Source organism: Eubalaena glacialis, chromosome 4 (assembly GCF_028564815.1).
Source record: "Eubalaena glacialis isolate mEubGla1 chromosome 4, mEubGla1.1.hap2.+ XY, whole genome shotgun sequence".
Classification (NCBI taxonomy): Eukaryota; Metazoa; Chordata; class Mammalia; order Artiodactyla; family Balaenidae; genus Eubalaena; species Eubalaena glacialis.
Window position 1 is genome coordinate 34,857,824 of NC_083719.1, and position 26,135 is coordinate 34,883,958.

A 26,135-nucleotide genomic window follows, 5' to 3' on the forward strand; every position below is an offset into this window, starting at 1 on the left:
CCAAAAGAAGAAAACATATGTTTTCAGACAATCTGTGAAAAGATTTTACAAAGAAAAAAAAAAAAAAAAACTGAAGAGGCAGAACTATCTTAATGCTAGCTATTGAAGGAATTGAAGGCTTCTGTGCTGGTTTTGTGTGATCTTGAGAAAGAACAGTGAGAAAGAACCAATGTGTGGGGGGAGAGGGGGGATCTGGTGAGATCAGGCAGTAACATGAGAGTCAAAGGAAACCTGAAAAGAAAAAGATGACTAGAACAAGTTCGTTAAGGAAGAAGTAAAAATAAAAGCTCACAAGAGTACTCACTAAGCATGGCAGAAACGTACCTCCTGAAATCAGAAGTGGGTAAGATAGAGAATAAAGAACAAAGAAAAAGCCTCAGTGCAGAGCACTGGGCATGTTTACGTGTCCTCGGACAAGGTGAAGATGGAGGAGAGGTGGTAGCTAAGAGCAACCCAGGCTTCTCCCTGGCACGATGCATAGTCCTTATGCAGCACCATCTGGTACATCCAGAAATCCAGACACTTGAGGCTTCTCTAATTAGTACTTGTCTTTGGTTATTAGCAGGAAAATAGAGGCTAGGAAATGTTAATTATTATTGATTTGAACTTTGTTTTAAAAGGTTGCTTTCTCTACCCTGCACCCTTCCTACTTTATAATTCTGAAAAGTTGTATTTTAAAGTTCGGAGAAGGATAAGAATTCATCCTCAGGTGACAAGCGTTTTTGTTTTTACTTGGCAAACATTATATCTCAGGTAAGGTAACAGAGGAGCAGCAAGGCCATAACCTTCTTATTTTTTATTTTATTTTACTGACAACCTCAGTCGGGTACAGCCACAAAAATGGGCCCAGCCCTGAAGGTTGTTAGTGGAAAAAGCTGCACACCTGCAAACCTCGCTGTGTAATACAAAGTGAGGCCTGTGGTGCGAGGAAGGGGAGGAATCACACTGCAGATTTTTTTCCTGAGTCATTTTAATCTTCGAAAAGCCTTAGGATGAATATTCTTCTTTTGTCCAGAAATTTTAAAAGCAGACGACAACAGCAATAATGGTTAGAATCTTATAACACTAGGTAATCCCAAATTAACAAACAAACAAACAAAAGCCTTGGAAGACTAGAAAAATGGAAGAGGGAAGCAATGAGCAATAACCGAAAAAGTTACAAGCTAGATGCAGACGTGCTCTGGATACTAATTTAACCCAGAAAAATGGGGAAGAGAAAGAAGAAATGTGGAGCAAAAGGGGGGGTCAGCATGCAGGGCATCCCTCCCAAAAAATCCAAAGGAGCAAGAAGGTGCACATCTTCTTAAGCTTCATGCGAAGGGGTAATTTGACTAGTACAAAAATATAGGAGAAAATGGCATGAAAGCTAAAAAGGCCTGGGTCAAATACATAGGGTCTTAGATATCTCTATAGAAAAGCACAAAGACTGAAAAGATTAGTGGCTATTAATGAATTTGCAACCTTATAAACAATTGTAAATACAATTGCATAGTCATTGAAAGCTTGTAGATTGGATCTCATGCTAATGGACATTCTCCAATGTCCGGTGACAAAAGAACAAGCTATGTCAAGAAAATATGCACATGCCTGGGAAGCCACTGACCTATGATGAGATGTGGTAAAATATATTTAAAGTGACTTCAAAAGGAGAAAGAATATCACACGAATGGCCATATAATCAGAGTGCTCACCAAACTAAAGATGTAGATGGCTTATTTTTAACAGAAATGACAAAACTAACTCAGAAACAAGATAGTGATGTAAGATGGTGATATCATGGGAGATGCCAATTATCTGAACATCTTCTGTTCATCATATTCTGCTGATAAATTCTATATTCCCTTCTGACAAGTTCTAGTTTTCAGAATGAAACAGTGAGAGAAACCATGATTCAGGACTTCTAACCAATAAGGATAAACTGCTTGGTAAAGTAGAAATGATGGAAACCCTGAGGGAAAGTGACAGTGTAAAACTGGAATTTGTAATAGACCAGGAACTGAATCCCGGGCATACATAGAAATGTATCCTGTTCTTTGAAGGAAAGCAGATTCCGAAAAGTTGAGAGAAAAAAATAAGGATCAGGATCAAGCGGTCAGAAACGCTAAATGATAGATGGGTTTACGAGGGATGTGAGGCTCTCAAAACCCCCATTCTGATAGTATGAAAATGGATCATCTTGACGATGAGAGAATGGTACATAAAGAAAGAATATAATAACATGGATAGCCATGTGTTTCCTCATATTTTAAAAGGGCTATCTACAAAACAGAAACAGACTCACAGACATAGAGAACAGACTTCTGGTTGCCAAGGGAGGGGGAGAGGGAGAGGGATGGACTGGGAGTTTGGGGTTAGTACACAGATGCAAACAACTATTACAACAAGGTCCTACTGTAAAGCACAAGGAACTATATCCAATCCCCTGGGATAAACCATAATGGAAAAGAATATAAAAAAAGAATGTATAAATGTGTATAACTGAGTCACTTTGCTGTACAGCAGAAATTAGCACAACATTGTAAATCAACTATACGTCAATTTAAAAAAAAAGAGCTCATACAAAAGAGAGACACACATGACCTAGGACAAATGGACGTCACATGAAACTTTAACAGGTAGGTCAAAGGGTACAAAATTGTAATGAAATCAGTCCTGTCCAAATACTAAAGGTGATGAAAGAGTGGTTTCTGGGGTGATTTTGTCGTTGTTACTGATGGGGAGTTCAGACATGGTCATCATGACTGCTAGAGAGAGAGGACAGAATAAAGCACAGCAGTTCAATTCCCTTTTACTCCTGACTTCACCATCAGGGAGAAGAAAAGGGCAGAAATAATATGGCTAAGGAAGAACTGAATTCCAAGAAGAGATACCTAGATTCTCCAAATTAATTCTAGGCTATACCCACAAAAATTATATCCCAGGATTCTTAAAGAGCCTGAAAATATGGCCACAGGATTACAGTCAAGTAAAAACTGGTACAGATGTCAGTAGATGGAGAGAGGCAAATACACAAATATACTCCTTTTCAATCTGGGGCTTGATTCACAACAGTGTCTTAAGATGGATTATTGGGACTTCCCTGGCGGTCCAGTGGTTAAGACTCTGCGCTTCCACTGTAGGGGGCACGGGTTTGATCCCTGGTTGGGGAACTAAGGTCCCACATGCCGCGTGGTGCAGCCACCCCCCCTCCCCCCCAAAAAAGGATTATTGAACAAATGGTCTATAAGGTCATAAGCAGAGAAAAGTATACTGCTAGACACCAATACAAGTCTTTCCCCACACCAAACCCTGCTAAATGAACTTCATTAACTTGCAGATCTAGCTAGCTCATTGGTGGGCCAAGAGAAAAGCACAGGGTAAGATTTCACAAAGCACCTGACCAACTCCCTCAAGTTAGAGTTTTACAGACATACTGGGAAAATGTGACTTGGTTTCATTCACTTTAAATCAACAAATATTAATTAAGCACCTACTAGATACAACAGTGAAGAAAACAGGAAGCCCATTCTGATGTACAGATAGGTAGATAACACAAGAACCACAGAAGTACCTGATGGCTTGACAAAGTCTTAGAGGTCTCTGATGCTGCGGTTTTTAACTTTGGGGGAACCATATACTTCTTTAAGAATCTGATGAAAGTTACAATATCTGCTCACACAAAAATATTTCCTGACCTATAAAGTCCCTCTTAAGATTACAGGGGGACAGGAGGGGCAAGATGGCGGAAGAGTAAGACGCGGAGATCACCTTCCTCCCCACAGATACATGAGAAATACATCTACACGTGGAACTGCTCCTACAGAACACCCACTGAACGCTGGCAGAAGACGTCAGACCTCCCAAAAGGCAAGAAAATCCCCACGTACTTGGGTAGGGCAAAAGAAAAAAGAAATAACAGAGACAAAAGAATAGGGACAAGACCTGCACCAGTGGGAGGGAGCTGTGAAGGAGGAAAGGTTTCCACACACTAGGAAGCCCCTTCGTGGGCAGAGACTGCGGGTAGCAGAGGGGGGAAGCTTCAGAGCCACGGAGGAGAGCGCAGCCACAGTGGTGCGGAGGGCAAAGCGCAGAGATTCCCGCACAGAGGAGCGGTGCCGACCAGCACTCACCAGCCCGAGAGGCTTGTCTGCTCAGCCGCTGGGGCGGGCGGGGGCTGGGAGCTGAGGCTCGGGCTTCGGTGCTAGCGAGAGGGAGTCCGGGAAAAGGACTGCAGCTGCCGAAGAGGCAAGAGACTTTTTCTTGCCTCTTTGTTTTGCGGCACGCAAAGAGAGGGGATTCAGAGTGCCGCCTAAACGAGCTCCAGAGACGGGCGCGAGCCGCGGCTATCAGCGCGGATCCCACAGCAACAGGGACGCAGAGGGAAAAACGGAGAGATTCCCGCACAGAGGCTCGGCGCCGAGCAGCACTCACCAGCCCGAGAGGCTTGTCTGCTCACCCGCCGGGGCGGGCGGGGGCTGGGAGCTGAGGCGCGGGCTTCGGTCGGATCCCAGGGAGAGGACTGGGGTTGGCGGCGTGAACACAGCCTGAAGGGGCTAGCGCACCACAGCTAGCCGGGAGGGTGCCCGAGAAAAAGTCTGCAGCTGCCGAAGGGGCAAGAGACTTTTTCTTGCCTCTTTGTTTCGCAGCGTGCAAGGAGAGGGGATTCAGAGCGCCGCTTAAACGAACTCCAGAGACGGGCGCGAGCCGCGGCTATCAGCGCGGACCCCAGAGACGGGCATGAGACGCTGAGGCTGCTGCTGCCGCCACCAAAAAGCCTGTGGGCGAGCACAGGTCATTCTCCACACCGCCCCTCCCCACGGCGCGCCTCGGGCTGCTGCAGCGTCACGCTGGCTTCTGCCGCCGCAGGCTCGCCCCGCCTCCTCCGTACTGCTCCCTCCCTCCGGCCTGAGTGAGCCAGAGCCCCCGAATCAGCTGCTCCTTTAACCCCGTTCTGTCTGGGCGGGGAACAGACGCCCTCAGGCGACCTACATGCAGAGGCGGGTCCAAATCCAAAGCTGAACCCCGGGAGCTGTACGAACAAAGAAGAGAAAGGGAAATCTCTCCCAGCAGCCTCAGAAGCAGCGGATTAAAGCTCCACAAACAACTTGATGTGCCTGTATCTGTTGAATACCTGAATAGACAACGAATCATCCCAAATTTAGGAGGTGGACTTTGGGAGCAGGATATATTAACTTTTCCCCTTTTCCTTTTTTTGTGAGTGTATATGTGTATGCTTCTGGGTGAGATTTTGTCTGTATAGCTTTGCTCTCACCGTTAGTCCTAGGGTTAGGTCCGTCCTTTTTTTTTTTTTTTTTTTGCTTAAAAAATTTTTTTTCCCTAATAAATGTTTTCTTAATAATTTTTTCCTTATTTTCTATTTTTAAAAAATTTAAAAAAATTTTTTTAATAAGTTTTTTCATATTTTTTATTTAAAAAAAATTTTTTTCTTAATAAATTTTTTCTTAATTTTTTTCTTATTTTTAGTATAAAAAATTAATAAATCTATCTTTAAAAATTTAAAAAAATTTTTTTTTCTAATAAATTTATTCTTAATAATTTTTTTTCTTATTTTTTATTATAATTGCTTTATTTTATTTTATTTTATCCTCTTTCTTTCTTTTTTTCCATTTTTTCTCCCTTTTATTCTGAGCCGTGTGGATGAAAGGCTCTTGGTGCTCCAGCCAGGCATCAGGGCTGTGCCTCTGAGGTGGGAGAGCCAACTTCAGGACACTGGTCCACAAGAGACCTCCCAGCTCCACGTAATACCAAACTGCGAAAATCTCTCAGAGATCTCCATCTCAACATCAAGACCCAGCTTCACTCAACGACCAGCAAGCTACAGTGCGGGACACCCTATGCCAAACAATTAGCAAGACAGGAACACAGCCCCATCCATTAACTGGAGACTGGCTAAAATCATAATAAGGCCACAGACACCCCAAAACACACCACCAGACGTGGACGAGCCCACCAGATAGACAACATCCAGCCTCATCCACCAGAACACAGGCACTAGTTCCCTCCACCAGGAAACCCACACAACCCACTGAACCAACCTTAGCCACTGGGGACAGATACCAAAAACAACGGGAACCACGAACCTGCAGCCTGTGAAAAGGAGACCCCAAACACAGTAAGATAAGCAAAATGAGAAGACAGAAAAACACACAGCAGATGAAGGAGCAGGGTCAAAACACACCAGACCTAACAAATGAAGAGGAAATAGGTAGTCTACCTGAAAAAGAATTCAGAATAATGATAGTAAGGATGATCCAAAATCTTGGAAATAGAATAGACAAAATGCAAGAAACATTTAACAAGGATGTAGAAGAACTAAAGAGGAACCAAGCAACGATGAAAAGCACAATAAATGAAATTAAAAATACTCTAGATGGGATCAATAGCAGAATAACTGAGGCAGAAGAACGGATAAGTGACCTGGAAGATAAAATGGTGGAAATAACTACTGCAGAGCAGAATAAAGAAAAAAGAATGAAAAGAACTGAGGACAGTCTCAGAGACCTCTGGGACAACATTAAACGCACCAACATTCGAATTATAGGGGTCCCAGAAGAAGAAGAGGAAAAGAAAGGGACTGAGAAAATATTTGAAGAGATTATAGTTGAAAACTTCCCTAATATGGGAAAGGAAATAGTTAATCAAGTCCTGGAAGCACAGAGAGTCCCATACAGGATAAATCCAAGGAGAAACACACCAAGACACATATTAATCAAACTATCAAAAATTAAATATAAAGAAAACATATTAAAAGCAGCAAGGGAAAAACAACAAATAACACACAAGGGCATCCCCATAAGGTTAACAGCTGATCTTTCAGCAGAAACTCTACAAGCCAGAAGGGAGTGGCAGGATATACTTAAAGTGATGAAGGAGAAAAACCTACAACCAAGATTACTCTACCCAGCAAGGATCTCATTCAGATTTGATGGAGAAATTAAAACCTTTACAGACAAGCAAAAGCTGAGAGAGTTCAGCACCACCAAACCAGCTTAACAACAAATGCTAAAGGAACTTCTCTAGGCAAGAAACACAAGAGAAGGAAAACACCTACAATAACAAACCCAAAACATTTAAGAAAATGGGAATAGGAACATACATATCGATAATTACCTTAAATGTAAATGGATTAAATGCTCCCACCAAAAGACACAGACTGGTTGAATGGATACAAAAACAAGACCCATATATATGCTGTCTACAAGAGAACCACTTCAGACCTAGAGACACATACAGACTGAAAGTGAGGGGATGGAAAAAGATATTCCATGCAGATGGAAATCAAAAGAAAGCTGGAGTAGCAATTCTCATATCAGACAAAATAGACTTTAAAATAAAGACTATTACAAGAGACAAAGAAGGACACTATATAATGATCAAGGGATCGATCCGAGAGGAAGGTATAACAATTGTAAATATTTATGCACCCAACATAGGAGCACCTCAATACATAAGGCAAATACTAACAGCCATAAAAGGGGAAATCGACAGTAACACAATCATAGTAGGGGACTTTAACACCCCACTTTCACCAATGGACAGATCATCCAAAATGAAAATAAATAAGGAAACACAAGCTTTAAATGATACATTAAACAAGATGGACTTAATTGATATTTATAGGACATTCCACCCAAAAACAACAGAATACACATTTTTCTCAAGTGCTCATGGAACATTCTCCAGGATAGATCATATCTTGGGTCACAAATCAAGCCTTGGTAAATTTAAAAAAATTGAAATCGTATCAAGTATCTTTTCCGACCACAACGCTATGAGACTAGATATCAATTACAGGAAAAGATCTGTAAAAAATACAAACACGTGGAGGCTACGCAATACACTACTTAATAACGAAGTGATCACTGAAGAAATCAAAGGGGAAATCAAAAAATACCTAGAAACAAATGACAATGGAGACACGACAATCCAAAACCTATGGGATGCAGCAAAAGCAGTTCTAAGAGGGAAGTTTATAGCAATACAAGCCTACATCAAGAAACAGGAAACATCTCGAATAAACAACCTAACCTTGCACCTTAAGCAATTAGAGAAAGAAGAACAAAAAAACCCCAAAGCTAGCAGAAGGAAAGAAATCATAAAGATCAGATCAGAAATAAATGAAAAAGAAATGAAGGAAACAATAGCAAAAATCAATGAAACTAAAAGCTGGTTCTTTGAGAAGATAAACAAAATTGATAAACCATTAGCCAGACTCATCAAGAGAAAAAGGGAGAAGACTCAAATTAATAGAATTAGAAATGAAAGAGGAGAAGTAACCACTGACACTGCAGAAATACAAAGGATCATGAGAGATTACTACAAGCAACTCTATGCCAATAAAATGGACAACCTCGAAGAAATGAACAGATTCTTAGAAATGCACAACCTGCCAAGACTGAACCAGGAAGAAATAGAAAATATGAACAGACCAATCACAAGCACTGAAATTGAAACTGTGATTAAAAATCTTCCAACACACAAAAGCCCAGGACCAGATGGCTTCACAGGTGAATTCTATCAAACATTTAGAGAAGAGCTAACACCTATCCTTCTCAAACTCTTCCAAAATATTGCAGAGGGAGGAACACTCCCCAACTCATTCTATGAGGCCACCATCACCCTGATACCAAAACCAGACAAAGATGTCACAAAGAAAGAAAACTACAGGCCAATATCACTAATGAACATAGATGCAAAAATCCTCAACAAAATACTAGCAAACAGAATCCAACAGCACATTAAAAGGATTATACACCATGATCAAGTGGGGTTTATCCCAGGAATGCAAGGATTCTTCAATATACGCAAATCAATCAACGTGATACATCATATTAACAAATTGAAGGAGAAAAACCATATGATCATCTCAATAGATGCAGAGAAAGCTTTCGACAAAATTCAACACCCATTTATGATAAAAGTCCTGCAGAAAGTAGGCATAGAGGGAACTTTCTTTAACATAATAAAGGTCGTATATGACAAACCCACAGCCAACATTGTCCTCAATGGTGAAAAACTGAAAGCATTTCCACTAAGATCAGGAACAAGACAAGGTTGCCCACTCTCACCACTATTATTCAACATAGTTTTGGAAGTGTTAGCCACAGCAATCAGAGAAGAAAAAGAAATAAAAGGAATCCAAATCGGAAAAGAAGAAGTAAAGCTGTCACTGTTTGCAGATGACATGATACTATACATAGAGAATCCAAAAGATGCTACCAGAAAACTACTAGAGCTAATCAATGAATTTGGTAAAGTAGCAGGATACAAAATTAATGCACAGAAATCTCTTGCATTCCTGTATACTAATGATGAAAAATCTGAAAGTGAAATTAAGAAAACACTCCCGTTTACCATTGCAACAAAAAGAATAAAATATCTAGGAATAAACCTACCTAGGGAGACAAAAGACCTGTATGCAGAAAATTATAGGACACTGATGAAAGAAATTAAAGGTGATACAAATAGATGGAGAGATATACCAAGTTCTTGGATTGGAAGAATCAACATTGTGAAAATGACTCTGCTACCCAAAGCAATCTACAGATTCAATGCAATCCCTATCAAACTACCACTGGCATTTTTCACAGAACTAGAACAAAAAATTTCACAATTTGTATGGAAACACAAAAGACCCCGAATAGCCAAAGCAATCTTGAGAACGAAAAATGGAGCCGGAGGAATCAGGCTCCCTGACTTCAGACTATATTACAAAGCTACAGTAATTAAGACAGTTTGGTACTGGCACAAAAACAGAAATATAGATCAATGGAACAGGATAGAAAGCCCAGAGGTAAGCCCACGCACATATGGTCACCTTATCTTTGATAAAGGAGGCAAGCATATACAGTGGAGAAAAGACAGCCTCTTCAATAAGTGGTGCTGGGAAAATTGGACAGGTACATGTAAAAGTATGAAATTAGAACACTCCCTGACACCTTACACAAAAATAAACTCAAAATGGATTAAAGACCTAAGTGTAAGGCCAGACACTATCAAACTCTTAGAGGAAAACATAGGCAGAACACTCTATGACATAAATCACAGCAAGATCCTTTTTGACCCAGGTCCTAGAGAAATGGAAATAAAAACACAAATAAACAAATGGGACCTAATGAAACTTAAAAGCTTTTGCACAGCAAAGGAAACCATAAACAAGACCAAAAGACAACCCTCAGGATGGGAGAAAATATTTGCAAATGAAGCAACTGACAAAGGAGTAATCTCCAAGATTTACAAGCAGCTCATGCAGCTCAATAACAAAAAAACGAACAACCCAATCCAAAAATGGGCAGAAGACCTAAATAGACATTTCTCCAAAGAAGATATACAGATTGCCAATAGACACATGAAAGAATGCTCAGCATCATTAATCATTAGAGAAATGCAAATCAAAACTACAATGAGGTATCATCTCACACCGGTCAGAATGGCCATCATCAAAAAATCTAGAAACAATAAATGCTGGAGAGGGTGTGGAGAAAAGGGAACACTCTTGCACTGTTGGTGGGAATGTAAATTGATACAGCCACTATGGAGAACAGTATGGAGGTTCCTTAAAAAACTAAAAATAGAACTACCATACGACCCAGCAATCCCACTACTGGGCATATACCCTGAGAAAACCATAATTCAAAAAGAGTCATGTACCAAAATATTCACTGCAGCTCTGTTTACGATAGCCAGGACATGGAAGCAACCTAGGTGTCCATCATCGGATGAATGGATAAAGAAGATGTGGCACATATATACAATGGAATGTTACTCAGCCATAAAAAGAAATGAAATGGAGGTGTTTGTAATGAGGTGGATGGAGTTAGAGTCTGTCATACAGAGTGAAGTAAGTCAGAAAGAGAAAAAGAAATACAGTATGCTAACACATATATATGGAATCTAAGGGAAAAAAAGGTCATGAAGAACCTAGTGGCAAGATGGGAATAAAGACACAGACCTACTAGAGAATGGACTTGAGGATATGGGGAGGGGGAGGGGTGAGATGTGACAGGGTGAGAGAGTGTCATGGACATATATACACTACCAAATGTAAAATAGATAGCTAGTGGGAAGCAGCCGCATAGCACAGGGAGATCAGCTCGGTGCTTTGTGACCACCTAGAGGGGTGGGATAGGGAGGGTGGGAGGGAGGGAGATGCAAGAGGGAAGAGATATGGGAACATATGTATATGTATAACTGATTCACTTTGTTATAAAGCAGAAGCTAACACACCATTGTAAAGCAATTATACTTCAATAAAGATGTTTAAAAAAAAAAAAAAAAAGATTACAGGGGATTTGTCCATAACCATTGCCCATTTATACCCTCCAGCCTCAGGGAGACCCCAGATTAGAAAAGAACCCCTGTTCCAGTGCTTTGATGTCTTTGGTCCTATCCTGTTCAATGTCTTTATCAAGGCCTTAAATGAAGACAGAGAACACATCCTGAGTTCATTATGGTTAAGGGGCAAGGGTCTGGGTGCAACAGGCAATTCTGAACAGATATATTCCCATATGTGTCAGAGAAGACAATCTCAGGCTCATGACCTCCAAGTATTTAGCAAAAGTTTGGGTAAAATAACAATGATTTAGGAGCCCAACCACTCTTTTAATGCTCCAAGAAGAGTATACTCTTAGAGAAAACCTGTATCTTTATACCACAGTTATAAAGAGTTCTTTCTTGCAATTAAAACAGTACCTAAGATAAAATTCTGTCTAGTTTTAATAGCAAGAATAGTTGTACTTCACTTAATCATTAGTTTCCTTTAAATTATATGTACTATGGTGGGAGGGAGGAGTAAATTAGGAGTTTGGGATTAACATATACACACTACTATATATAAAATAGATAACCAACAAGGACCTACTGTATAGCACAGGGAACTCTACTCAGTATTCTGTAGTTACCTACATGGGAAAAGAATCTGAAAAAGAATGGATGTATGTATACGTACAACTGAATCACTTTGCTATACATCTGAAACTAACACAACATTGTAAATCAACTATACTCCAATATAAAATAAAAATTAAATTAAAAAATTATATGTACTATAAACTATATAAATGAGTAAATTTTTTAAAATTTATTTATTTTATTTATTTCTTTTTGGCTGTGCTGGGTCTTTGTTGCTGCGCGTGGGTTTTCTCTAGTTGCGGAGAGCGGGGGCTACTCGTCGTTGCGGTGTGTGGGCTTCTCTCACTGCGGTGGCTTCTCTTGTTGCGGAGCACAGGCTCTAGGTGCGCAGGTTTCAGTAGTTGTGGCGCATGGGCTTAGTTGCTCTATGGCATGTGGGATCTTCCCGGACCAGGGCTCGAACCCATGTCCCCTGCATTGGCAGGTGGATTCTTAACCACTGTGCCACTAGGGAAGACCCTAAATGAGTAATTTTTATTTGACATCTTGTGTTTGCCATTACAGTATAATTTTTCATCCAGTCCTAGCTCCATTTTAAAGCCCCACCATTGTTTTTCTTTCTTCGTATAGCCCTACTTTTAATTGATGTTATCTTGTATATTTTCTGTGTCTTATAAGCTACTTTACATGGTCTCTGGAACAAAATGTATAAAAATTAAACAGTACATTTATCAAATTGGAGAATGACACAAGGCCAGAAAGAATAGTTGATACAATGAAGATAGAAAGTGGCCTCTACTGGTTAGGAAAATAAAATGAGCCAATTAAGCGAATGAAATTAAGCACGGATCAAAGTTAATATTGTAAAATAATACCTGGCCTAGTAATTTTGTCTAGGAAATAAAAGGGTTTAGTTAACCACCAGCAATAACACTATAATGTGACAGAGATACCCAGAGAACAACAAAAGACTCTTCCTTTCTCCACTTGTCCAACCTCGGAGTTGATGATAATCAACCTTCAACCTCATGTTCCTCATTACAAAACAAAAGCAGTTCTTCCTCCCTACAATGTCTCATTTAAAAACATGGGATGAGAAGGAAAATGGATGAAGCAGTTTGAACTCATTAGAAGAAAAGCTTTACCTAAAATAACCTAATTTACTAAAACTGTGACTAGCAGAAAAATAGGACATATGGATTTAAAAAAAGTAAGTATTACTCACTTCATGGACTATCCCAATAGTTTATGTAGAATGGAAGAAGTGTTTTTAAACAAATTCAAAAGCAGTTAATGGTATTACTTTCATCTCCACTGACACTAATACGACATCCAGTCTAGTCCATGATGGCATTCTGCCTTCACACTTTTTACTTAACCAAAAAATGCCAACCTTCACTAAGTATGTGATTTAATAACATGCAGGCAGTATTACAAATAGCCAATTTTATTTGTCCTATCTTTTTCTAAAAGAAAATCTTATTAAGGCTGTAGCAAATCCAAAGAAGTAATTAAAATGAGTACATCTACCCAAAGGAATTAAAATACTTCTAACGCATTCATTCAAAGCACCAGCCTTATCTATAATAGTAAGAAAAAAATTACACCATTAACACATACTCCAAGAAAAACAGCAAGACATGATATAATTAATAGAATTAACTAGGAACATTTTTCAATGAAGAGAGTTATGGAGAAAAAAGGAGAGAAAAAAAGTTTATGTTGGGTTTTTACAGCCACAGAAAAACTGCCTATTAGAGATGTCAACTAAAACTTTAAAAGGTTACTTTTTAAGACTGTTTCCTTCAGTTGGGGGCTGTTAATCATCCCTGGAGCTTTTTATAATTCAAGAACACAGTACTAAACACAGAAACTGCAAAGAAGAATTGGGTTAAACTCTAACATTTCCAGAACACAGATAATCGCTGCTTAACCCAACAGGGGCTGTGACTGAATTCAGTTTGTGAATGGCTCAATTCCTAAATTTAAAATCCTTTAGCTTGTGCCACTTGGAATAAGAGCTTTGTCATTTAATCTTCTAAATGTTCTCAGTATGTTTTCATTTCTAGGAAGCAGTGAGCAAAGTTGAATCCTATTTATTTCATTAAGAAAATTAAAATGCCATGTTTGTTTTCCCTGATTTAGTGTAATAAAGTAGTCATAAGATGCAAAAATAAATAAACTTCAAAACAAAATACTTTCTTTCCTCTCTCTGTAGCTCAATTTCTAAAACTAGACCTTTAAGTCAGTCCTAAAGGCATTCAAACATATTCATCACATTCTCAACTGTGATTTTAGCATTAAGATCAAATGACTCTTCCCTTAGGACAACGGGCAGACAGACAATCAGTTTTACGGCTGGCATCACTTGCTTTGATACCGAGCAGGACCTGGGGGGCTCCTGGGCACAAAAGTCTTTCAGTGTTCCCTATTTCTTGATTACAGGAAATAGGTTTCAGCCTTCAGGACCTTCCCTGCGTTCCAAAAGGCAGGTTCAAACAGTTGATAATTAGGGAAGGAAGGGGATGCAGAGACAAGGGAGGAACAGTCAAGAGAGACAATAAAGCAGCTTTGGGGCAGGGTCCTGGTTCCCCATCAACGGATATCCATAACAATATTTTTGAGCTGTTTTGCAGATACTAAAACCCCCACTAGAGGGGAGAAATTAACGATATGCTGCCCACAAGCATGTAGACCTCAGACCGGTTGGAACCAGAAGGTTGATAATGCTGAATCCCACTTACCTCACCACCAACCAGTCAGAAGAATGTCCACAAGCTGATCACGCCCTCTTTGAACCATTACTACAAAACTTCTCACTACGCCCCCAGCTGGGGACACACGGTTTGAGGACATTAGCCTGCTGTGGCTCCCTTTGGCTGGCAAAGCAATAAAGCTATTAATTTCTACTTTGCCCAAAACTCTGTCTCCAAAAGTTAATTTGGTGTCGGGTACAGAGGCCTAATTTGGCTTCAGTTTTCAGTTTTTTCCAACAAATTGAATTTCAGCCTCTAGTCATCACTAGGAAACCAGTCCTAACTCTGAAGTTATCATTCACAGCAATCACTGAAACATACAGTGAATAAAGCTGATCGAGGTCCCGAATCTAAAATGTCTTCTGAGCATACATAGCTTATCCCCAAAACTCAACGCCATATTCGAAAAGTTAAGAATGACAATTAAAAGAAGCATGCTGGGGATCGAACCCGCGACCTTGGCATTATTAGCACCACGCTCTAACCAACTGAGCTAACATGCTATGCAGCTCAATATCAAAAAAACAAACAACCCGATCCAAAACTGGGCAGAAGACCTAAGTAGACATTTCTCCAAAGAAGATATACAGATTGCCAACAAACACATGAAAGGATGCTCAACATCACTAATCATTAGAGAAATGCAAATCAAAACTACAATGAGGTATCACCTCACACCAGTCAGAATGGCCATCATCAAAAAGTTTACAAATAATAAATGCTGGAGAGGGTGTGGAGAAAAGGGAACCCTCTTGCACTGTTGGTGGAAATGTAAACTGATACAGCCACTATGGAGAACAGTATGGAGGTCCCTTAAAAAAATAAAAATAGAACTACCATATGACCCAGCAATCCCACTACTGGGCATATACCCTGAGAAAACCATAATTCAAAAAGAGTCATGTACCACAATATTCATTGCAGCTCTATTTACAATAGCCAGGACATGGAAGCAACCTAAGTGTCCATCGACAGATGAATGGATAAAGAAGATGTGGCACATATATACAATGGAATATTACTCAGCCATAAAAAGAAATGAAATTGAGTTATTTGTAGTGAGGTAGATGGACCTAGAGTCTGTCATGCAGAGTGAAGTAAGTCAGAAAGAGAAAAACAAATACCGTATGCTAACACATATATATGGAATCTAAAAAAAATGGTTCTGAAGAACCTAGGGGCAGGACAGGAATAAAGACACAGATGTAGAGAATGGACTTGAGGACACGGGGAGGGGGAAGGGTAAGCTGGGATGAAGTGAGAGAGTGGCATGGACATATATACACTACCAAATGTAAAATAGATAGCTAACGGGAAGCAGCCACATAGCACAGGGAGATCAGCTTGGTGCTTTGTGACCACCTAGAGGGGTGGGATAGGGAGGGTGGGATAGGGAGGGTGGGATAGGGAGGGTGGGAGGGAAACGCAGAGGGAGGAGATATGGGGATATATGTATATGTATAGCTGATTCACTTTGTTATAAAGCAGAAACTAACACACCATTGTAAAGCAATTACACTCCAATAAAGATGTTAAAAAAAAAAAGAAGCATGCTGATCTTTTAGACAGAATTTTCCTTCTCCCATTAAAGAAAAGTGGCTGTGATTGATAGAAGAGAGTAATTTACGATGTCAGTAGTTTGTAAGAGAAGGATTTTTGTCCACATGATTCTAATGCCATGTATTTCACTGACTTCTGCTATTCTTAAAAAATGAGATAACAGTATGATATAGAGAACTGCATTTGGGGTCAAAAGATGTAGATTCTGGGTTTTAGGTCTAATATCTTCTTGTACTGTGTTCTTATGTGAACCACTTAAGGCCATTTCATCTCTAAAATGTGAAAGTTGAACTTTAAGTGACGTCTAATATTCTTTCTAGCCCTTATATGTTGTAAGTCTATATCAGTTGCTGGATGTTCCACAACAAAGACCTCAAAGTACACACATTAACCTACAGTATCTTTCTAATTATTCTGGATTATTGAGCCCTAGATCAATCCCCTTTTACTGGGTGTACTTTGTTAAATGCAACACATGATTTTAATTCCATGCCACTTAGTATACCTTCAGTACTCCTCTGCACTTGTGTATATGCTATGCCAATCCTCTCCTGACTGACCAGGCTGTTGCATTTACAAGGCCAGTTTATTTGCCATTAATTTATCATCTTTTGCAAATCTAGTTAACTACCATATGCCTTGTTCTCCTTCAGCTGAGCAATAAAAGCCTATTGAATCAGATACACTATCTCTTCCAGCCAGCATTAAAAGGAGATGCAAGAGGGAAGAGATATGGGAACATTTGTATATGTATAACTGATTCACTTTGTTATAAAGCAGAAGCTAACACACCATTGTAAAGCAATTATACTTCAATAAAGATGTTAAAAAAAAAAAAAAAAGGCACACCGTGAGATAGTGATCCCAGAGAAATCAGAGGAACCTAGTCACTGTAATAAGGAAGGGAATTACAGAACACCTGGTGGCAGATTATCAAGCCTCTCAAAGCAAGGTCCAACAAAGACCTCAACTATAAAGCCGTCAGGAAGAACCACTGAGCATAAGGCATTTTTTACTTTCTTATAGACTACAGCAGGATGATGGCAATCAACTAGAATGGGCAGAACATTTCTAAGCCTGCAAAGTGACGCTTATATTTTAACCTTCTGGCTAAGTGACTCAAACATCATTCAGTGAGCACCTATTATGTGCCAGGCATCGTGTGCCTGTACTGGCGATACAGAGATGAATAGGACAAGGTCCCACGAGGTTCTTGCTCAGTCCTACTGGAGGAGACAGGAGAACAGCTAACCACAATATGACAAATTAATAAATTCTACAACAGAGGAAAAGCTTCAGTGAGAAGGCAGAAAATGAGCCACAGAAAGAAGGACGGGGAGGGCATTCCAGGCAGCCAGAATGGCCAGGGCAAAGGCCTGGAGTCAGGGAAGGATGTGTTCTATGGAGGTATGTGGAAAGATGGTACCTGTGAAAGAATTTTGTGTATATAGGAACAGGAATGGCAGAAAGAAGTGTGAAATGTTTATTTTATGCAACGACGAACCTAATTTTGGAAGAGCTATCAGAAATGGCAACATCTAACCTGAACAAAAAAGAAATGTGATTTCCTTCATACTTCAAAAATCTCACATGAGAGTCCACCTTAACTGATGTTGCTAGGGCAGTTTCTCTTGATTACGGTGGCTTCTCACCAGAAAGAAATTTTCAACACCTTGGCAATTACATTCTCTCACTTTTACTAATTTTTGGTTGTGCACCTGGCTTTTCTAGGAGCCTGATAAAAGGCCACTGAGAAATTTGAATACATTCTAATTTTAGGAGGCTGACATATGCTACATGCTCAAGCTACAATAATGATACATGCAAAAATGCATTTAAAACAGATACAACCAGTAACACAAAAGGGGTCAATGAGTAATGTTTTTCATTTTTCCTCTCACGCATTTCTTACTTAAATCATTTATGTAAGCCATGACTTTAAAATACCTTCTTTTTTTAGCTATACTCTCAAACTAGAAAGATTTGGAAAGTAAATCTTTAAAAAAAAAAAAAAGCAGCTAATTTTTCAAATGAAACAATCTTGCATAAGCCCTAATTATCACTTCAGTATTTGTAGGCTAAATCTATATTTGAGGTGGAAAAAATAACATTTTTTGACAAGGTCTCTGGAAGGAGTGAGGAAAGCCACTACTATTTTAATAGGAGTGATTTTAAAATCACAAGCTAAATTCTTAAGACCAACATGGAATAAATTGATAAGTAGGTCAAAAATAGTTAAAATAAAAGTGAAGGCAAAATTAATAAATGGAATTTTTGGCCTTTTTTCCAATAAGATAATTCATAAGAGTGCATCTCCTCAATTTATGTCAGGCATACTGTGCCTTATTATTCAATAACCTTTTGAGAGAGAATATCACAGGTAAAGATTCCAAAACCATTCGATTATGTTAGAAATACCCTCTTACCCTTTCTTCCCTTCTCTTTTTTCAACAGGATCTATGTCCTCATTTGCAATGAGGTGATTTTGTGGGAAATCGTGACTGTAAGTCTTAGAGAGCTGTCTCAAAACAGTGAATCAACAGAGCACTTGACTCACACCTTATTTTAGGAAGGGGTTCTGGGGGTAAGCTGCCAGCCATGGTTACTTTCTTTCTGAGAGCCTTATGCATCTTTACTCCCGTAACTCAGAGTTAAGATGCTCCTCCTTATATATTCTACTAGCTATAGCCAATCAAGTTCTTGCCTGGGGACCAGCAGCTAGGGGATCCCTCAGGAAGCTGGGTTCAAATCCAAAAAGCCTAACTCCAGAGCTCACGTGTCAACCACAGTCCTGCACAGTCTCTTTCTCACTCTTATATAACTCATCACCTAAGAACACCTGGAAATGAAATACTAGACATTCCCATTCAAATAATGATAGTAATACTTATAACAACACATCAAATCACAAAAAATACAAACAACCAATAAATATTCAACTCCCTTGTCATCAAAGATATGCAAATCAAAACCACAGGACAGCTTTTTTCACCTAGCAGATTATCCAAAAAAAAAATTAAGTATAATATCCATATTGTCAAGAATGGCTGAAAATGATACTTTTAAATATCATTATGGGGTTATAATGGAAATTACCTTCCTAGAGAACAATTCAGCAATATTTATCAAAAGCTGATAAAATGTTGAGGCACACACCCCAAAAATACACTTCTAGGAATTTCATCAAATCATCATACATGCACTGAAACAAGGATATTCACTATAGCATTATTAATAATAGTGAGTGAGGGAAAAACAACATAAAAGTACAACAATAGAGTTGTTAATATAAATTTGAGTATAACTACTAAAATATCCTCTTTTGGGGAATATTTAGTGACCTTCAAAAACATTCTTAATGTTTTACATAATGAAAAAAGAATATAAAATATGATCCTAATTTTATAAAAGCAAACATATAGGTAACAAACAGGAAGTAAGGAAATCAAACCAAGAGACATCCATTCCATTTCTTCCCTCAAGGCCCTTGGTTCTATGGAAGATGTGCCTCCACACCCCATTTTGGCCCATCCCCACTCAAATGTCCTTAGACCTGTGAGCCAAGACAGAGTGTAAAATACCTGAAGTCTTACCCTTCATTTACAATCCACCATATATAAATATCTACAGAAACAAGGCTAAGAAATAGAAAGGGCGTCTTTGAGGTTAGAGCCACAAACCATGCAAACAACCATCTGGATCCCACAGCAATTACTATCTTTATCATTAAATTTAGCACCCACTGCTCTATATACAACTTCTAATTTCAGGTTAGTCCTATCTCAGCAACTATATTGTGGGATCATCTAAGATAATCACTGTCTCATATAGCAATCCTTATCATTTGTGAACTTAACAGTCATGTTTGTTTGTTTGTTTGTTTATTTATTTATTTATTTATTTATTTATGTATTTATTTATTTATTTATGGCTGTGTTGGGTCTTCGTTTCTGTGCGAGGGCTTTCTCCAGTTGCGGCAAGCGGGGGCCACTCTTCATCACGGTGCGCGGGCCTCTCACTGTCGCGGCCTCTCTTGTTGCGGAGCACAGGCTCCAGACGCGCAGGCTCAGTAGTTGTGGCTCAAGGGCCCAGTTGCTCCGCGGCATGTGGGATCTTCCCAGACCAGGGCGCGAACCTGTGTCCCCTGCATTGGCAGGCGGATTCTCAACCACTGCGCCACCAGGGAAGCCCAACAGTCATGTTTTTAACTATCTTCCCAAGCAACTCTGAAGGTGGTAATTTGTAGATTTCATAAGCTATGAGCTTGACCCAGTGTGCATTTATAATGGCTTTCTAGCTAATTGTCATTTTCCACATTTAAGTGAAATATTGTTTTTATCTATATATGGTCACACATGCAGTAACTTCTTGAAAGAAGGAAACTTTTATTTCCTTGTGAAAGTCAGAACACAGGACTAATAGTTCTTGGCTATTTGGACAAATACAAGAAATCAAATATCAAATTCAACAATGGCTCAGATTCAGAGTGTGAACAAGTCCACTATATATTCTATACGAAAACAAAAACAGGCAATTTATTAATCTTCCAAGTGTTCCAACCAGGGGAGCTGGTTAATACCAAAGAGTGCAACTGCTGGATTATGTGGTACTAGTATGTTTAGTTTTATTGGAAAGTGCCAAACTGTCTTCGAAAGCAGCTCTATCACTTTACATTTCCACCAAAAATGAATGAGTTCTTGTTGCTCCACATTCTCACCAGCATTTGGTGACGCCAGTGTTTTGGATTTTAGTCATTCTAATGGGTGTGTATTGCTATCGAATTGTTTTAATTTGAAATTCTCTAAAGGCATATGATGTTGATCATTTTTTCATCTGCTTATTTGCCGTATGTATATTGTCTTTGGTGAGGTGTCTGTACAGATGTCTTGACCATGGATTGTGCTTTTGGTCTTGTATTTAAAAAGGCATTGTCAAACCCAACCAAGTTCACCTGGATTTTCTCTTATCTTTTAGAAGTTTTATAGTTTTGCATTTCACATTTAAGTCTATGGTCCATTTTGAGTTAATTTTTGTCAGTTATTTTAATAAAGGAAATTTAAATAAGGAATTAGAGAACTAAAAAGGCAAAAAAGAAGCACTGAGGTGACACAGATATAGTAACTGCAAGAGCAGCAAAAGAAAGTGGTTGAACCGATGCTTAGGAAAGGAGCTGCACAGAGCTGGGACCCAAACTGCTATGAAGACGGCATGGGGCAGCTGGTGCTGGTATCTCAGAAAGTCATAATGAGTGTGAAAAAAAAAAAAAAAGAACCACTGTCACCGCATGCACTTTAAGGATTCCTATGTCTTTGTCAAGAATTGGTCCTTTTATCATCATGGAATGTCTTTCTTTATCTCTGGTATTTTCCTTGCTCTGAAGTCAGTTTTGCTATGATAGCAGATCTTAAATGTTCTCACCACAAAAAGGAAATGGTAATTATGTGAGGGGCTGGAGATGTTAGCTAACACTATAGTGGTAATCATTTCATAATATGTAAGTGTATCAAGTCAACATGTTGTACACCTTAAACTTATACAATGCTATATGTCAATCATATATATCAATAAAGCTGCAAAAAATATATATAAAAGCAGGTTTCTTATAGACAACATATAGCTGGGTCTCATTTAATCCCGTCTGAGAGTCTCTGTCTTTTAACTGGTGTATCTTAGACTATTAATATTTAAAGTGACTATTGATATAGTTGGATTAACATCTACCATAGTTGTTAACATTTTCTATTTGTTGTCCTTGTTGTTTCTTTTTTGTCTTATCTTTTTCTGCCTTCTGTTTTTTTTTGTTTTTTTTTCTTTTATTTGGCTGCGCCAGGTCTTAGTTGTGGCCCGCAGGATCTTCAATGACGCATGCGGGATCTTCAGTTGCGGCATGCGGGATCTTTTTATTTTTTTAATTGCAGCATGTGGGATCTTTAGTTGTGGCATACAGGCTCTTAGTTGTGGCATGAGGGATCTAGTTCCCTGACCAGGGATCAAACCAGGGCCCCCTGCATTGGGAGCGTGGAGTCTTAACTGCTGGACCACCAGGGAAGTCCCTCCTTCTCTGGTTTTAACTAAGCTTTTTATATGATTCCATTTTTTCTCCTCTCCTAGCATGTTCATTACAACCAGCCCTCTGTATCCATGAGTTTCACATCAGCAAATTCAGGTTGAATGTGTGGATGTGAAACCCATGGATACAGCTGACTGTATACCTCTCTTTTTAGCCTTTTTAGTGGTTATGCTTGAGTTGGCAATATACATTTACGACTAATCCAAGGCTTCTTTCAGATAACGCTATACCACCTCACGGGTAGTGCAAGTACCCTATGACAGAGTACTCTTATCTCTCCCTCCTGTCCCTTAAAACATTGCTATCATTCATTTCATTCATCCGTAAGCTATAATTATGAAATACATTAACAGTATTATTATTGTGAACAAATTGTTATCTGTTGATTTTCAGTTTGTTCACTTTCTTATTGTGAGAACAGGAGTGGTGACTACTAAGCACCTTAGATGCCAGAACAGAAACTGGAAGTTCTTATTTTTTAAGTAGATAATCATTAGCAGTATTTATTATACAGAATCCTAAAATTTCTATCTTGGTTTCAAACTACTGTATAATATCATCTACATCATTTTTAACTGGGGGGAAACCATTCTACCTTCTCAAGCGTGAAGGCTCTCATTTCACAGCTTTCAGGAGATTATCCGATTTTATAAGTTTTAAGAGGTTAACATTTCTGAATGATTTTTAATTTTGTGTTTATGGAAGTATTAACATTGTGCTGGAGCTATACTTGGCTGAAAAATTCAATTAGCTAAAGGTCTAAGCCCCTGCCCTTAAGGAGGTAATAAATTATATTTTAAATGTTAACACTACAAAGTATAAAACAAAATGTACCTTAAAATACACCTATCATTCTTCACTAATACTTAAGAACATGGCTTTGGAGGCAGAAAGAAATGTTTTTAGATCTTAACTCTCCCTTATTAGCTTTATCATAAAGCCTCTCCTTATCCTCATTTCCTTCCTCTATAGAATAAGGATAATAAAACCTACTACACTGGGTTATTATAACAGATGACCTTATGTGCTTTGCACATAGGTTCAGGTATAAATAGTACTTGCTGGTGCTGCTGTTGTTTTTGTTGCTTTTATCATCATTAGGCTATATCTCCTTTATCTGCTATTGCCACAGTTGAAAACATTTCAATTATGGAGTCTACTCCACTTTGTGTAGGCATACCCTAGCTGTATCTATTCTCTTTGGACCATTTTACTGCCCCTCCTATTTCCTGGGAATGAATTTTATGAAGAAAAGTTTTCCATTCTATTTTGCTCTCTCCTTATAAAATCTAGTCCTCATTAATCCACATATAAAATGCTACTTTGTACATTTAAAAATATGAACCAACAAAAAGGAAAAGTAAGTGAAAACTTTTTGGATGCAAACATAATGCCAAAAGCATTGGGGAAAAATATCTATAAATAAAACAGCAGCTAAACTACTTTTTATAGCAGGAATTTGTTTATAGAACTGGCTTTAAAATACCATTTAATACTTCCTTTCTTTGTAAGGGTCTAATTCCACTTCTGAGATGCCAATTCTCAGAATGAATGAGCTTTGTAAATTCCTCAAATTGAGAGAAATTTAAATTTTACCAAAACTTTCAAACTCAACAGCCTTAATCCTGTCGCTTTTTGTAGGTAACCTGTATTTGTCTGAGTTTCATAATAATGAATTTTTCTTCCCTGAGTTTTGTCTGTGCCAACAAACCTTTTCTAAAATTTAAAAAGAAATTCTAAACTGAAAAGAACTTTTTCAGAATACAAGGCAAAACTTGTATCCTTTCCTGTAATTATTAAGGAAACTAAAATAGCTTCTTTAAATTAATAACCCAGCTCCTTTCCACAGCAAGTACAGAAGAGATACTAAGTTCTTCAGATTCCTGTTTAACTTCTCTCCCATGGGATTTGGATTTAAAATTCTCTTCAAAGAAATTGAATGTGGGCTTAGTTATTCAGTTACAGAAATTAACATTAAATTTCAGAAGCCAAATCAGAGAGAAGGCAACCTATACTCCTGGACACGTGTGGTCTTGGTTTCTTCACGGAATGAAGAACAGAAGAGAAAACCATTACAGGAGTGCCTCCTTATCCACACGGGATATGTTCCAAGACCCCCAGTGGATGCCTGAAACTGTGGATAGCACCAAACCCTGTATATACTGTTTTTTCCTATACATACAAACCTATGATAAAATTTAGCTTTTAAATTAGGCACGATAGGGACTCCCCTGGTGGTCCAGTGGGTAAGACTTCACACTCCCAATGCAGGGGCCCCGGGTTTGATCCCTGGTCGGGGAACTAGATCCTGCATGCATGCCACAACCAACAGTCCGCAGGATGCAACTAAAAGATACCACACGCCACAACTAAGACCCAGCGCAACCAAAATAAATAAATAAATATTTTTAAAAAAAATTAGGCACTGGCTTGTGGAAGGACTGGGTAGAACACAAGGGAAGTTGGCCGCATGAAGATGGAGCTCTTTGCAGACGTTGCACCTAAGATGGCTGAGAATTTTAGGCAGTTCTGCACTGGACAATTCAGAAAAGATGGGGTTCCAACAGGATACAAAGGGAGCAGCTTCCACAGGGTCATAAAAGATTTCATGATTCAGGGTGGAGATTTTGTTAATGGAGATGGTACTGGAGTCACTAGTATCTACCGGGGGCTGTTTGCAGATGAAAACTTTAAGCTTAGACACTCAGCTCCAGGCCTGCTTTCCGTGGCAAACAGTGGTCCCAGTAAGAATGGCTGCCAGTTTTTCATCACCTGCTCTAAGTGTGATTGGCTAATGGGAAGCACGTGGTGTTTGGAAAAATCATTGATGGACTTCTGGTGATGAGAAAGATTGAGAATGTTCCCACAGGCCCCAACAATAAGCCCAAGCTGCCTGTGGTGATCTCACAGTGTGGAGAGATGTAGTCCAGAGGAAGACTGAATCAGGCCTTCCCTTGCTCGGGGTGATGCTCTTGAGTAAGATAATCTGGATTGGCCCCTGTGTTTGCTTCCCTGCCTGCTGCTGCCCCATTTGATCAAGAGACCTCACAGATTCAGAAGCCAAGATTTTGTGTTTAGGTTTTCAACTGTAAATAAAGTTGTTCGTTTTTAAAAACAAACAAAAAAATTAGGCACAGGACTTCCCTGGTGACGCAGTGGTTAAGAATCTGCCTGCCAATGCAGGGGACACAGGTTCAATCCCTGGTCCGGGAAGATCCCACATGCCGTGGAGCAACTAAGCCCATGGGCCACAACTACTGAAGCCTGTGTGCCCTAGAGCCCACGCACCGCAACTACTGAGCCCACGTGCCTCAACTACTGAAGCCTACGTGCTCTAGGGTCCGCATGCTGCAACTACTGAGACTGCATGCTGCAACTACTGAAGCCCAAGTGCTGCAACTACTGAAGACCGCGCGCCTAGAGCCCGTGCTCCACAACAAGAGAAGCCACCGCAATGAGAAGCCCGCGCACCGCAACGAAGAGTAGCCCCCGCTCGCCACAACTAGAGAAAGCCCACGCACAGCAACGAAGACTCATCGCAGCCAAAAAAAAAAAAAATTAGGCACGATAAGAGATTAACAACAATCACGAACAATAAAATAGGACAATTCTAACAATATACTATAATAGAAGTTATGTGAATGTGGTCCTGCTCTCTCTCAAATTACGTTATTATCCTGTGCTCCCCCTTCTTCTTGTGATCATGTGAAATGATAAAATGCCTGTGACGAGATGAAGTGAGGTGAATGACATAGGCACTGTGACCTAATGTTAGGCTACTACTGACTTTCTGACGATGTATCAGAAGGAAGATCATCTGCTCCATGTCATCCTGGATCATCGAGCCATGTTGATGGCTGGGTGTCAGGAGCAGATGTTGACGGCTGGGGATCCCAGGC

At 39.4% G+C, this 26,135-nt stretch overlaps 1 protein-coding gene and 1 pseudogene across 1 annotated transcript in view; one reads left to right on the top strand and one right to left on the bottom strand.

Annotated features, from left to right (window-relative positions):
- Positions 1-26,135, bottom strand: part of OXCT1 (3-oxoacid CoA-transferase 1) — a 144,538-nt gene that overhangs the window by 78,449 nt on the left and 39,954 nt on the right. The gene's annotated exons all lie outside the window — the stretch shown is intronic.
- LOC133089501 (peptidyl-prolyl cis-trans isomerase H-like) lies at positions 310-25,185 on the top strand (annotated as a pseudogene).